This window comes from Canis aureus, chromosome 8 (genome assembly GCF_053574225.1).
Source record: "Canis aureus isolate CA01 chromosome 8, VMU_Caureus_v.1.0, whole genome shotgun sequence".
NCBI lineage: Eukaryota > Metazoa > Chordata > Mammalia > Carnivora > Canidae > Canis > Canis aureus.
Window position 1 is genome coordinate 62,015,264 of NC_135618.1, and position 12,277 is coordinate 62,027,540.

Sequence of the window (12,277 nt, forward strand, 5' to 3'; positions counted from 1 at the left end):
CGTGCGCGCCGTGAGCCCCGCCGCCTCCTCGGAGCCCTGAGCTGCCCGCCCCGCTGCGACTGCGCGGCCCGCGGCCCAGCGAGCTGGTGAGTGGGCGCGGAACGCGGGGTGGGTCGGCGGCCACTCTCGGGGTCTGGGCCCGCGCGGGGAGCGAGCCCCGGGTTGCGGCGGCCACGGCCACGCACGGCCGGTGAGCGCACCGACTCTCGGGTGCCTCGGCCCCGCCCTGGCGCTGTCCTCTTGAGCGGTGCGGGCGCTGTCCTGCCCTCCCTTGGCTTGGGGGTGCTGTCCTGTCCCCCGGAGGTTTGGGGTGCTGTCCCCTGGGGGGGTAGGGGCGCTGTCCTGTCCCCTGGAGGCTTGGGAGTGCTATCCCCTGGGGGGTAGGGGCGCTGTCCTCTGGGGGAGTAGGGGCACTGTCCCCTGGAGGTTTGGGGGCACTGTCCCCTAGAGGTAGGGGCGTTGTCCCCCAAAGCTTGGGGGTGCTGTCCCCTTGCGGGGCAGGGACACTGTCCCGAGTCTGGGGCCAACCTGCCGCTGTGCGCTGACTGGGCCGTCGCTGCCCTGCGGTCATTAACCTGTGGAGGGGCATGTGGTTCAGCACCACTGAAGGTTCCTCACATGTCCTGCAGGCGGGGCAGGGCAGGGGGGAGGGTGGTGGAGGGAAAGGAGGCTGACCAAGTTCTCCTGGGTCAGCTCCCGTATAGCTTTCCTCCTTATGATTACACAATTTTTAGTTAAGTTCTGGAACTACATCTAAATGTAATCAGCAAGTCTGTTAAGTGTTTTAGATACTTGATAACACGTAAAATTCCCTGTTCATGGAAAGGCTCCATCATAGGAAGGCAGGGACCCCAGCCTTTGAACACCCCATCTGCTAACAACAGGAATCAAGCAAGCTAAACAGCTTACCTCTGTTCTCTAAGCCAGGCACTCCTCTGCTGTCATCACCTGACTAGTCTTTGCCCTGTCCCGAGGTGGAGAGCCTGAGGGCACTCGTCCATTTGATGTGGAGAATACCATTCACCCCTCTGATCTCCCCCATTCCTGGAGGTGTCCTCCAGCTCTAAGTAACCAGCTCCATATTTCAGCTGAGCAGCTCCTAACCTCCTAGCAGAGGTTAGCATTCAATTGCAAAAGGCCAGAAGCTGGCTTCATGGACCTCTACAAATACAAGAGTGTGAGGAGAATGGCTCTGACCATGTTTCTAGGCTGCTCATGCATAATGGTGACCAGATCCTCCATTGTCCTGACTCTGTCTAGCGGGGGTGCTGCTGAGTGACAATCACATCTAGTGTACAGCCACTCTCCAGGATGCACAGCACAGCTCCTGAGGGAGCTGCTGTAGGGCTTGGCTCTCCAAACCAGAACCTTTACTATCGTTCTGAATGAAGCAGGCCTCCAGATAAGTGTTTATCAGGCCCCTCACTTACAGGAAGCTGGGGCGGTGAGCCTGTCACCCAGGGCCACACACAGCTTTTTGACCATGTTGTGTCCTGCCTCTCTAGTAAATTTGGAAATACCCTGAGGATGGAAGAACACAGCTTTAGGGCAGAACTCAAATGTCAACGCTGAACTGGTGTCCCTGTAACTCAAAGCCCATGGTAGGCTGATGAAAGGCAAGGTATATCCACCTAATGTGGGTCATACAGACTTTTAGGTTGGGATGGAAAGACTGATTATACCTATTATATAATGAGAAAGTGACATACTTGCAGAGATCACTGCTGGGAAATATGCTTGTGTGACTTACTGATGGCAAGAGGGCCCTGCTGCCTCCTGGGATGAGGTAGGGTGGGGAGAGGACTCCTGGGACAGCTGCATATATCTCACATCCCTCGGATGTCATTTGGAATCCTGAAAACATAACTGCCACTTGGCCTTCAGTGACCCAACAACATACCAGGGTAGTTACTGTCTTAGGGGTGGCAGGAGGTGGGGGTGAGTACAGAGAATTGGGGCCTCTGCATTAATTAGGGCACATGACAAATCATGCCCCTTCTTCCTTAAATGGTGTTTCCTGTTATCTCCCCTTGCTTGCTCCTGGCTCTAAGGCTAAAGCCACTTGTATAACCTGGCAGCATCTGCCCACAAGGGTCTCACAGGCCTAGGATGCAAAATACCACCCAGGCAGGGGACTCAGTCTAGGTAAGAAAAAGGTTGATCTTCTCTCGAATTTGAGATACCAAAATGTCATGGTGCTAGGGTTAGAGTTCAGTCCCCTGGGAGCCTCTACTTGCAAACACAACATCCCTCCCATTGCAGGACAGTTTGAGATGGGCTAGGTGTCCTATGCCTACCCTAGCAGACCCACCCTGGGTCCCTTTCCTACCCATACATGCCAGTGGGGTGTGCCCAGGGGCTGCCACTTTTAATTAGAACCCAGCAAATGGAGGAGGCAACTGTGATGAGTAAAAATAACCAGTGGTTCCTCTCTGGGAAAGGACCTCAGGCGCTGATAAGATCAGCGGCCCTGAGTGCCCCATACCCCTCAGGCAAGAGCACACCTAGCTAAAGGGTGGGAGAGATCAGGGAGCCCTGCTGGTGTGCCAGGCCTGCCCAGTCTGAAATGGAGACCTCATCTGTCCTCAGCCCCTTGAATTTCCGAGTGAGTCTCTTTTCCCCTGGCCCTGTGTGCCTGGAAGGAGAGCATTAGCCTCAAACCAAGTTAGTCAGGGAACAAAAAAGCCCAAGTAACTAGTGCTCCGTTGACAAAAGAACGTGTGTCCCATCTCCTTCCAGGGAAAGGAAGCCAGTGGCCTGGCACAGGCGCCCTGCTGGCCCAAACCTGGCTGCTTGGTCTCAGGCCCCACAGTCCTTCCTGAGCCAGCAAACATGCCTGTTCTCTTCTACAGAGAAAGAGAGGCAGCTCTTTGTTTATGCATCTGAGCCAGGTTGCCTGGCTCACTCACTACTCTGCAATTTAGAACCGTAAAAAGCAAAAAGCTATAAAAATCAAAACAACCCATCTATATAACGAACAGTTTCTTATCACACCCCAGGAAGGCACAGCGTTTGTGATAGGAATCAGTATGCGTAAGCTCTCTACATTGAAAAACCTATGAAAACACCAGCCTTTCCGGAGTGTCTGGCTCCTACCAGCTGGATGTTAATTGTAGCTAAAGTCTCTGCCCATTATTACAAAAGGAAATAAACATTCAGGAGTCATTTTCAAAGTATTTTGATTGTTCTAGAACATTCATCTGAAGTTGAGTCTCATGGTGCACAGTGGGTCTACGTCAAACAGAAACAACCCACGGGACCGTCAGCCAGGCTGAGGTGTCTGCCCACTTAGGGTACACTTCCTGGGCCTCACAGCCCCGTGCCCACACCCAGACCTCCCAGCAACAAGAGGCACTCCCACTCTCTCTGCTACCCGTTGTACTACATAGGGTCTACTGCTCACCTTGGGGAACAGCCTCTGAGAGGACCTAATAATCCTCCTCTCTAGCCAGGCTTCTGGCAGGAATCAAGAGATACCATCCCCCCATTCAGAAAGCTCTCAGCAGGTGTCAAACAGAGAGCTGCAGCAGGACTGGCTGGAGGGAGTGGGGTGGGGATAGCAGTCAGGGAGGGCTCCCTAAGGTGCTGCTGTCAAAAGAAAACTTCAGGGGTGTTAGTACCTGTTACGTGAACAGGGGAATCAAGGAAGTCTAGGCAGTCTAGGCAAGGGATTGGTGTGTGCACCCCTCCACCCCTGCCCCAGTGTGGGCAGGAGGCCCAGCACCAGTGGGCCCCCAACACCAGAGGACAGGATTTCCTGATTAACAGAGCAAGGAAATAAGGGTAAGGTTTTAGTGAAACCAGCTTAGCTGTCTTGGAACAGGCTGATTTCTCTTTGCTGGCTTTTCATCTCTGCAGGCTCTGCACGTGTACATGCCTATGCACACACGCACGAATGCATACACACATGCAGGACTCCCAGGAGGCATGACCCCCACCCAGCCCAGCAGCAGCCTGCTTCTGAGTCCCTGCAGTCCACCATCACCGCCCCCAAGGCTGCTGCTCTGACCCACTCCTGGCATCCTGCTCCACAGAAATCACTATTTACCTTAGCCCTAGAGTTTAGCAAAGTTCACTTTCATTGCTGACAGACATGCCCTTTGAATCAAGGGCTGGTTTATACCATTCTGGACTCTTTTTTGAAAAGGCACAGAAAGAAAGCCACCAATGTCCCGCCTCAAAATGCTTCTGACAGGCAGCCTAACTGGAGCATGGGCCTTGCCCCAGCCAAGAAGAGGAGTGTCACTGTGGAGAGCACTCCCTGAATCCTCCTGAGTTAAGACCAGAAACGAACTGGACCAGAGCTGCCCCACCCCCCATGAGTGCTGTGAACACAAGCAAGGGAAGCACACATTCACACCCCGATTTCATATGAGTGCAGCACCAGGAAATGCACGGTCTGTGCTGTTACAAAGCTCTAACCTGGACCATGAAGCCTCTGTGATGGGATGGTCTGTGCGCATGGCGGGTCTGGAGCCTGCTCCACCCTTCCCCCAACAGCCTGCACTAGGCTTGTGACTATTGCTCAGGGCCTCATACCTCCCTTCCTGTGTCCTCTTCCCATGTGTCAGGTGACAGATTCTGGGCAGGAGTTCATACACCAGCTTTCTGTGCATTCACTGTGTGTGGGAAGGAGGGGACAGAACTGCACCTTCCTTGTCCCCTCACCAGGGACTCGCTGAGGCCCACCATGCCATGCTCTACAGAGCTGGATCCACCTAACCCCCCAGCAGTCACATGAAAGTCTCCTAAGCTGGGGAAACTGAGGTAGTATTTTACCTGCCTAAACAGCACCACCCAGCGGGTAAGCATTGAGCCTGGGCATTAGTCTGGGCAGGGGACTCTGAGACCGAATTTTCAACTAGGTGAACATTCCACAGAAGTCTGGGCATGTGTGCCTGTCCTGGCAGCCTGCTATGCCAGTTCACAGGTCACTAGGAGGCGTAAGTTTTCGTATAAGCAGCCTCCTTCACTGTGGAGGCCCTATTTCAAAGTTCTCCCATGTAGGGTAGACTGAGGTAGGCCAGGGTTCAAGGCAGTGCTTGAAATCAGAGCCGCTTCCCCAAAGCAGAGCTGTTTAGGATGAGTGCCATCCTGTGTCATGCACGCTTGCTGCACCAGGGTCCTGGGATGCACCTGTCCCTCTCCATCCCCGGCACCTGGCTTCTGCCACTGCAGGCACCACCCTGCTGCTTCTGATGCTTGGCCCCTACTGGTTTTTCAGGGCTCGTCAGGCTGCTGAGCAGCAGCATGGCCTATGTTGCTCATCTTCCTTGTGGCCTGGCCTCCCACCAATAGGTCTCCACTGTATACCTGTGGCCCGCAGGCCTCTTTCTGTCTAGTATGCTGATTCACTAGTCAGCCACCAGTGCTATGGCATGTCTCCCCAGGCCTGTGCTGCTCGTGTATCAGGGTCTCAAGGCTATCTGAGTGACTCCTACAGATGTGGCAGGCTCAGGGGGTTGCCGTTACCAAAAGGGAAGAAACCCAAGAGCCCAAAAGTACTAGCTCAGGGCCCAGAGCTGAGGGTGCATCCACGGAGTTCCAAGCCAGCAAGGGCAGCTGCCCACAGGGGTGCTCGGGCTAGTGCCAGACCTGCTCTGCCACCGCCGGAGGCCCTCTTCCATCAGGACCCACAGGTCAGCAAGTCAGACATCCTGGGGGTTCCCTTGTCAGCCTTCTCCAACTGCTCTATACCTCCAGCCTATGGCACACAGCCTGTCCTCACTCAGGTGGTGAGCCCATAACCCCACCAAAGAGCCTTCAGACCCAACGCAAGGGGAGCATGGCATGACCAGGAGGTGGCTGAGAAAGCTCCTAGAGTTGGAAATTGTCAGATCTAAGAAAGCATTTTCTTGAAATATAATTATTGAAGCGCAGAGGAGATCTTTCAAGAAAATGGCTTTTCTTTTACACGTAAGATTATTTGTAATGAATGTCTGTTGCCCAACTGAGGACACACAGGCCCTAGCTGGGGATGTAGGGAGAAAGAGGGCCTGGAAACCATGAAGTCCCCAGAAACCAAGATGGGGCACAGTACCCCACAAGGGCTCCATGCCCTGGGGGACTCCTAGTGGACACTTGGACAAAACAGCCACCTGCATGTCCACTGGCCTCTCATTCTGTCCTCGGCCAGCACTAACTGGGTCTTCCCTACCTGTGGGAGGCAGCTATTGCACTGTGCCCTTCTTACAGGGTGGCCTCAGGTCACCCCTTGAGCCAGCAGACGCCCGCATAGCAGTGCTGTGACACCAAGTGCACAAATGGATGCCTGTTGTGACCATGCGACTCTGTCCTTGTGAACCTCAGCCTTCCTCTCCTCTAAAGGGTAGGGCTGCTGGGGCCCAAGAGGTGACCCCTCCAGACTGGAGAAGAAATGACCACAACTTTGTTCCCTCTAAAGACTTCCCACCGCACAGCCAGCCTCATGCATGGGACATCAGCTCAGCTCTTAGGTCCCCTCAGGCTTTTCTGGAAGAGAATGTCATTTTGAACCTCTGGACTGTCTGGAGGCTGCCTTCTCTGGGATGTGCATGCTTCCAGGCTTGAAAAAAGGGGTGCTGTGCAGCTGCAGAAGCATACATGGTAATGATCTGAGTTGGCTGAGGGCTCACCTGGGGCAGGGGGCTTGGGGCTGCTGTTCACTCTGACCTGGCCCAGGGTGCAGCTACTCCCTGCTTCCACCAGGCTGGCCTCTCATATGCTTTCCTCCCTCGGGCACCTGCCAGCCCAAAGGCCTGGAACCCTGCTGCCCCGAAGCTGTAATGGCCTCACCATCTCAAGGGAACAGGATCCGGAAAGGGAGCAGGCTCTTAAAAGGCCAGCCCTGTTGTCATGATATAGGGGCTTTCTTCTATTTGAGTGTAATTAGAAAACAAAACAAACACACAAAAAGCCCTAAGAAAGGTAGAGTATGTGAGTCACCTTTATGGAAAAAGCCAGAAGAAAGTTACAAGGGACTCTGTCTTGGACAACTCTAAGCAGGTACAGGGTCCCTGGCCTGCAGAGCTTCCTCCCTGTCCTTGCTCAGTCAAGATGCCCAGTGCCTGTAAGGAGCAAGCCAACCTGACCTTGCATGGCACTCCTGCAGCCTCTCCCACCGGCCGGGGGCTGGGCTGCCACTCTGTCACCACGGAGGCCTGGGGCCACATCCCGCTTCAGGCCCATGTCCGGCCACACAGAGGATGGGGCCCCGTGCTCCTACTGCTGCTGTTCTTGTGGATGCACCTACGTGTGCTGGCGGTGTCTTTGCTCTGTGGACCTGGACTGACTGGCAGTCCTGGCTTGCCAGAGAGCACACTGCACACAGACTCCACGGGAGAAGCAACCACAGACCCATCTTGGCAAGGGTCTCGAGGGTGGGTGGGTTCCTTCTCCCCATGGAGATCTAGGGTGGAGAGGAGAGTGCTCTGGGAAGACATTCAGTTGTTCGTGTGTTCCTGGGTCCCCACGGAGTTCCAGTCTGGATCAGCTACCCTGGGAAAAGGCTGGGACCCCAACCAGGAAGGGAGAGGTTCAGGAACAGATCAGCACCCAGCTGAGGTGAGACAGTGGGCTGGCAGGAGTGGGAATCCATGGGGGCCCCAGGTACAGTCCTGTCTGCTGCAGGCCTGTGAGCACAGCCATTGCTGTGGGTGCTGACACGCGACCTGTGTGGATGTCATGGGGGAGTCAGTCCCAAAGGAATTTTGGGGGAGGTTTTGGGAAGTGTGAAAGGCAGTAGTAAGTCTGGCATCAAGAAGCTGGAGGCAGGCCCAGTAGAGAAGGGCAGAGGAGCTGCACCGAGCAAGCTGGTCAGGTGGGAGAAAGTGGGGCAGGAAAGGCAGGCGGGCCAGGCAGCTCTGCCAACAGACCCTTTTAGAAAGGGCTCTAGGGTGCATGGAAAAGGAGGCAGGCCTAGGAGCCAGGGAGGCAGCAGGGAACTCTGTCAAGGAGAGGCCTAGGGGTCCTAGGGAGGAGGTGTGGAGACAGGCCCAGCCTGCTTGTAAGGCCAGCCTGGATAAGAAGCCCACTGGGGTCCTCAATGACCCTGACCCCTTCAGTCAAGGGGCACAGCAGGTGACAGGGCCCTGAAAGCTAAATTATCCATCCTGCCTTTTGGGAAGAATGTGGCAGATTTCCAATTGAGAATGGGTGGAGCAGGGAGTCGGGCCCTGCTGAGTGCTGGCCCAGCGTGGCCCTGGAGAGAGAGCCTTCCTGGAACCACCCGCCTCCCCCGGCTGTGCTCCAAGTTCCTCTTTCTCAGGAGTTGGAAAGGTGGTCTGAGGCCTCGGGGGAGAGAGGGAGCCAAACCATTGTTCCCAGGTCCACCTCCTCCCCAGATGGCCTGAGGGGAAGTCTCTGTTCCCAGGTTCCTGGACTTGCAGAACCAGAGTGCACAAAAGGGAAGTGGAGTCACCGCAAGGAAATGGGAACCAGAGAAAGGCAGGCCTGGGCCAGCCCCCACTAGAGGCCCTCTGTGGCCAGGAGGGCAGGCTTGGGGGTTCGGGGGCATCTGCCTGGTTCCCAGGTGCAGAGTGTCCAGCAGCGCCCCCGCCCCACCCGTGTTCTCTGAAACACCTCAGCTGTGCTGAGTCAGCAGCTGCTGGACCCAGCTGCTGTGCTTTAACAGCTGCCCTATGACTCGGGTTTAGACAGGACCACCGCTTGGCACTCATGCCAGACCTGCTTACACATGGCAATTCTGGGGGTGCTGTCCTGAGTACTTCCCATCCACCTGTGCCATGTGCCCACAGCCCTGGGCTCGGCTAGCTCCACCCCTGGTGCTCACAGGGACTCGTGTTCTGTTTGCACAGGATGTGGGTGAGCTCTTCTTGGGGCAGGCACTTGGCTGACCTATGCCTGGCCCCCTGCCCCTCAGCCCTGTCCTCCTGCAGACAGAAATGAATGCTCATACCACACACCAATCACTGGCCTCCCCAGAAGAATGCTCGAACAAAAGTGTAAAGCTTGTCATCGTCAGGCTGACAAAGTGACCAGTTTGTGTCTGGAATCATGATCATCCTGGTACTTGAGACGCAGAACTACACACAGAATTGAACTCTGGCTTAAGACATAAAGTTGATAAATTCTGTATTTACTAGCTGTCAGCAAATAGAAACTCATGCCTGTTTCAGTCAAAGACCCAGCACTGATGGTCACCTCCTGCTCTCCACAGATCAGCCCAGTTAAGGCACACAGGGACAGCCCCTCTCCAAAGCGCGAGCCAGGGCCACACAAGCATGAGAACTAGGAAGGAAATTCTAAACAGACTGTGCTCCACGTGATGATTTCCTAAGAATGGAGCCACCCTTAGCCCAGCACGGCCGCTTGCCAGCTGTCCTTCCCGCGGCCCCAGGAGGCAGCCATGGGCAGCAGGGCAGTGGCTTCCTGAGCCCTTGGCTGGGGGGACACAGCCAGCAGCACACAAGCCGGCAGCTCCACCGTGGCCAGTGACCCCAGGAAGATACCCGCCTTCCTTCCTGCCGGCGCTGAGGCTATGCCCAGCCCTCACTGCCCAGGTTCCAGGGTGAGCAGCCACAGCTCCTCTCCACGGAGACTCCACGAGGCCCATAGTGCTGTCCTCGGTGGCCACTCCGTTTCCTTGCTCAAGGGAAAAGGGGAACTCGTAAGTGCACATGCTCTGCACCCTGAGTGTTTGCAACAGCCACATGGACCCTGGGCAGTCACTGGGTGCAGGCCTGGGGTGCAGACAGTAAGGAACCAGAGCGACAGGACAGGAGCCTGATCCAACGGTGCTGGCCCTTCCAGGCACAAGCCTGGTTCTGTGAAACTGGCTGTAAACAGAGAGAGGGAGGGGCCACGGTGCCTGCCAAGGGAGGCAGAAACTGAGCGATTTACTGGAGGAAAACAAGTGGTGTGCTTCCACACCGGGCACTAACTGCACACACGCACCCGCGCAGGAAGCCAGCGCCGTGCGGCTGCCGCTGATAAGCACACGAGGTGGGGGGTGGGGGTGGTTTGCAGAGAAACACAGGATCCTCTCTGGCGTTTGTGCTTCAGTGTTGCTTACGGACAGAGTCTGCGGTCCAGGCACAGAGAAGTGTGGGGCTTGGGATAAAGGTAAGCAGCCTGAGGCTCGGCACTGCTGCAGGCCACTCCAGGGCTATACCAGGGGACAGTAAGGGGACATGGATGGGGCCCCGGGGGACATGCGGCAGGCCGTGGCCAGGGAAAGCGGAGGGAACACGCGGCAGACAGTGGCAAGGGAAAGAGGAGGGTAGTGACAGGGCCTAAGGAGGAGTGTGATCCTGGGGTCCTGGCCTGGGCACAGAGTGCGTGCCAACCTTTCTTGCTGGCCAGCACCCCACTTGAGCCAACGCCTGTCCTAATGATGGTGGAGGGCCCTTCCTTTTCTGGGGCTGCAGTTCCCCTTTTCTGGGACAGGTCTTTGTCCTCTTATGAGGAAAGAAAGGGACTTGGATGTGAGAGTAGGTGGGACATCTCAGGCTGACCCTACAGGTACTTGTGCAGGACGTGAACCTGGCAGGGCCTGACCAGAAGGGTCTGACTGTGGGCTGGTCACAGCACAGACAGATGCTCTGGGATGGAAGATGTCCACAGTGGCCATAAGAATGTACAGTTTCCTGAGGCCCGAGGCCCATGAAGTTTGGCGGACAAGCTCTCTGCAGCCATGGGCTCCTGCGCACTGCACCCCCGCCCCCAGGTTACTGTCAGAGCCATAGTTCAGCATGGAGGCCACATTTAAACATCCACAGCCAGCTCTGTAGGCATTCAGGAAGAAGGAGAGCGGAAACTGGCCATGTAATCAGCTAAAAGAGGACATAAAAGGGACCCCGTCCCCAGCTTCCTGCAGGAACCAGTGCCTTGGCTGTTGACCCACAGGTGTTCCAGGAGCATGCCATCCACCTGGGGCTCCCACCTTTCCCCCCAGAATCCAGCCACTGGGGTGCAGAGCACCCACCAGGGCTAGAGGCTGAGGAGCAGTGTCTAGATTTTAGGACCTAGATTTTAGCCCATGCTATGGATGACAGTAAACACTTCTAAAAGTAATGTAACCAATACGTGTGGGCAGAGCCCGGCCAGCCCTGCGCCGAGCCTGACCCTGGACATCGCTACCGTCTGACACATGACATACATCATCTCAGGCTGCTGGGTGGCATTTATGAAGATTGCAGAACATCCCTGCTGACTCGATGTCCCTGATGTCTGCATGGCCCACTTGCCCATGGTAGTCTGATGATGCTGGGCTTGAATGCAGATACAGTCCTGCTGTGAGGGCCCCAACCTCCCTTCATTTTGTTCAGTGCTAACTGTCCTGCAGCCCCTGTGGTCCAGGTGTGGCAGGGCAAGGCAGACCAGTGGGTCACACTGCTCTTTCTCGATGTCACCCCCTTGTTCCCACGCCAGGCTCCGGCCAGCACAGCAGCAGGGCCAGACCTCCGAGCCCTGTCATGGGCAGCAGGGCTGGCAGATCCCTGTCCAAAGCCTGGGAAACAAATGTTTGCTTTGCGTGTGCTTGCCCAAGAGAATTTCTTATTGTAAGAGTGGAAGATCAGGTTGGACCAAACTATGTTCTGAATGTAAGGTTTTCCTCCAAAGAATTGACATTTGTGAACGGTGTTTTTTCTTCACATTATGGGTTCTCATGGCCAGCTGTGTACCCAGGCCTCCCATGCGCTAGGACACAGGCCACTTGGTTGCATTCCGCCTGGGCGCTGCCTCTCAGGCTGGGTGGGGATACTAGGGCCAGTGGCCCACCCCTGACTGTCTCTCTTGGCCTGGACACCTTGGCAGGGTGGAGCTCCCCAATGGGAGCATGCCCTCCTCCCTGAGGAACCCCAGGCTACATGAGGGTTCTCACGGATGTGCCCTCACTGGGACTGTGATGGCCCTGTGGAGACAAAGGTATGAGTATCTCAGCCTGTGGCACCCACCCCCACTTCCAGCCTCCTACCAGTCAGCTTAGCACCTTATGCTCTCTCAGCTCAGTTCAGGGCACACCTCAGTCACACATGCCAGTTTGTCTAGCTGCCTGTCTATCTGCTCCCATGTGTGTACCCGTGCCTGCTCATGGGGCTGGAGGTGCAGCATAATGGTGCAGCCTCGGTGGCATGAGAGACAGGGCGGGCTGACCACCAGATCACAGACAGGTGTGGAAGGCATGCAAGCAATTTCTTTGCACTTTAAGAAGCGTCTGGGCCAGGTTGCGGCCTGCCTGCTCGGCAGAGGCTGCTATTCTTACCCAGGAGGCTATGGAGGGTCACCCTGTCATAGGAAGGCCCATGTCTGTATACATCCCAGCCCCTAGTGCTGT

General features: G+C 55.9%; 2 protein-coding genes across 13 annotated transcripts in view; one reads left to right on the forward strand and one right to left on the reverse strand.

Annotated features, from left to right (window-relative positions):
- Nucleotides 1–12,277, reverse strand: part of CHLSN (cholesin) — a 147,980-nt gene that overhangs the window by 58,751 nt on the left and 76,952 nt on the right. The window lies entirely within an intron of this gene.
- GPR146 (G protein-coupled receptor 146) overlaps nt 1–12,277 on the forward strand; it is an 18,728-nt gene continuing 6,451 nt past the window's right edge. Inside the window, exon 1 of one of the 2 annotated variants that reach the window (XM_077907487.1) lies at nt 1–86. The gene's annotated coding sequence lies outside the window, so the exon portion shown is untranslated. Of the gene's footprint in view, nt 87–9,413; nt 10,063–12,277 lie in introns of those variants that run through there. The other variant, XM_077907488.1, reaches the window with a different exon arrangement.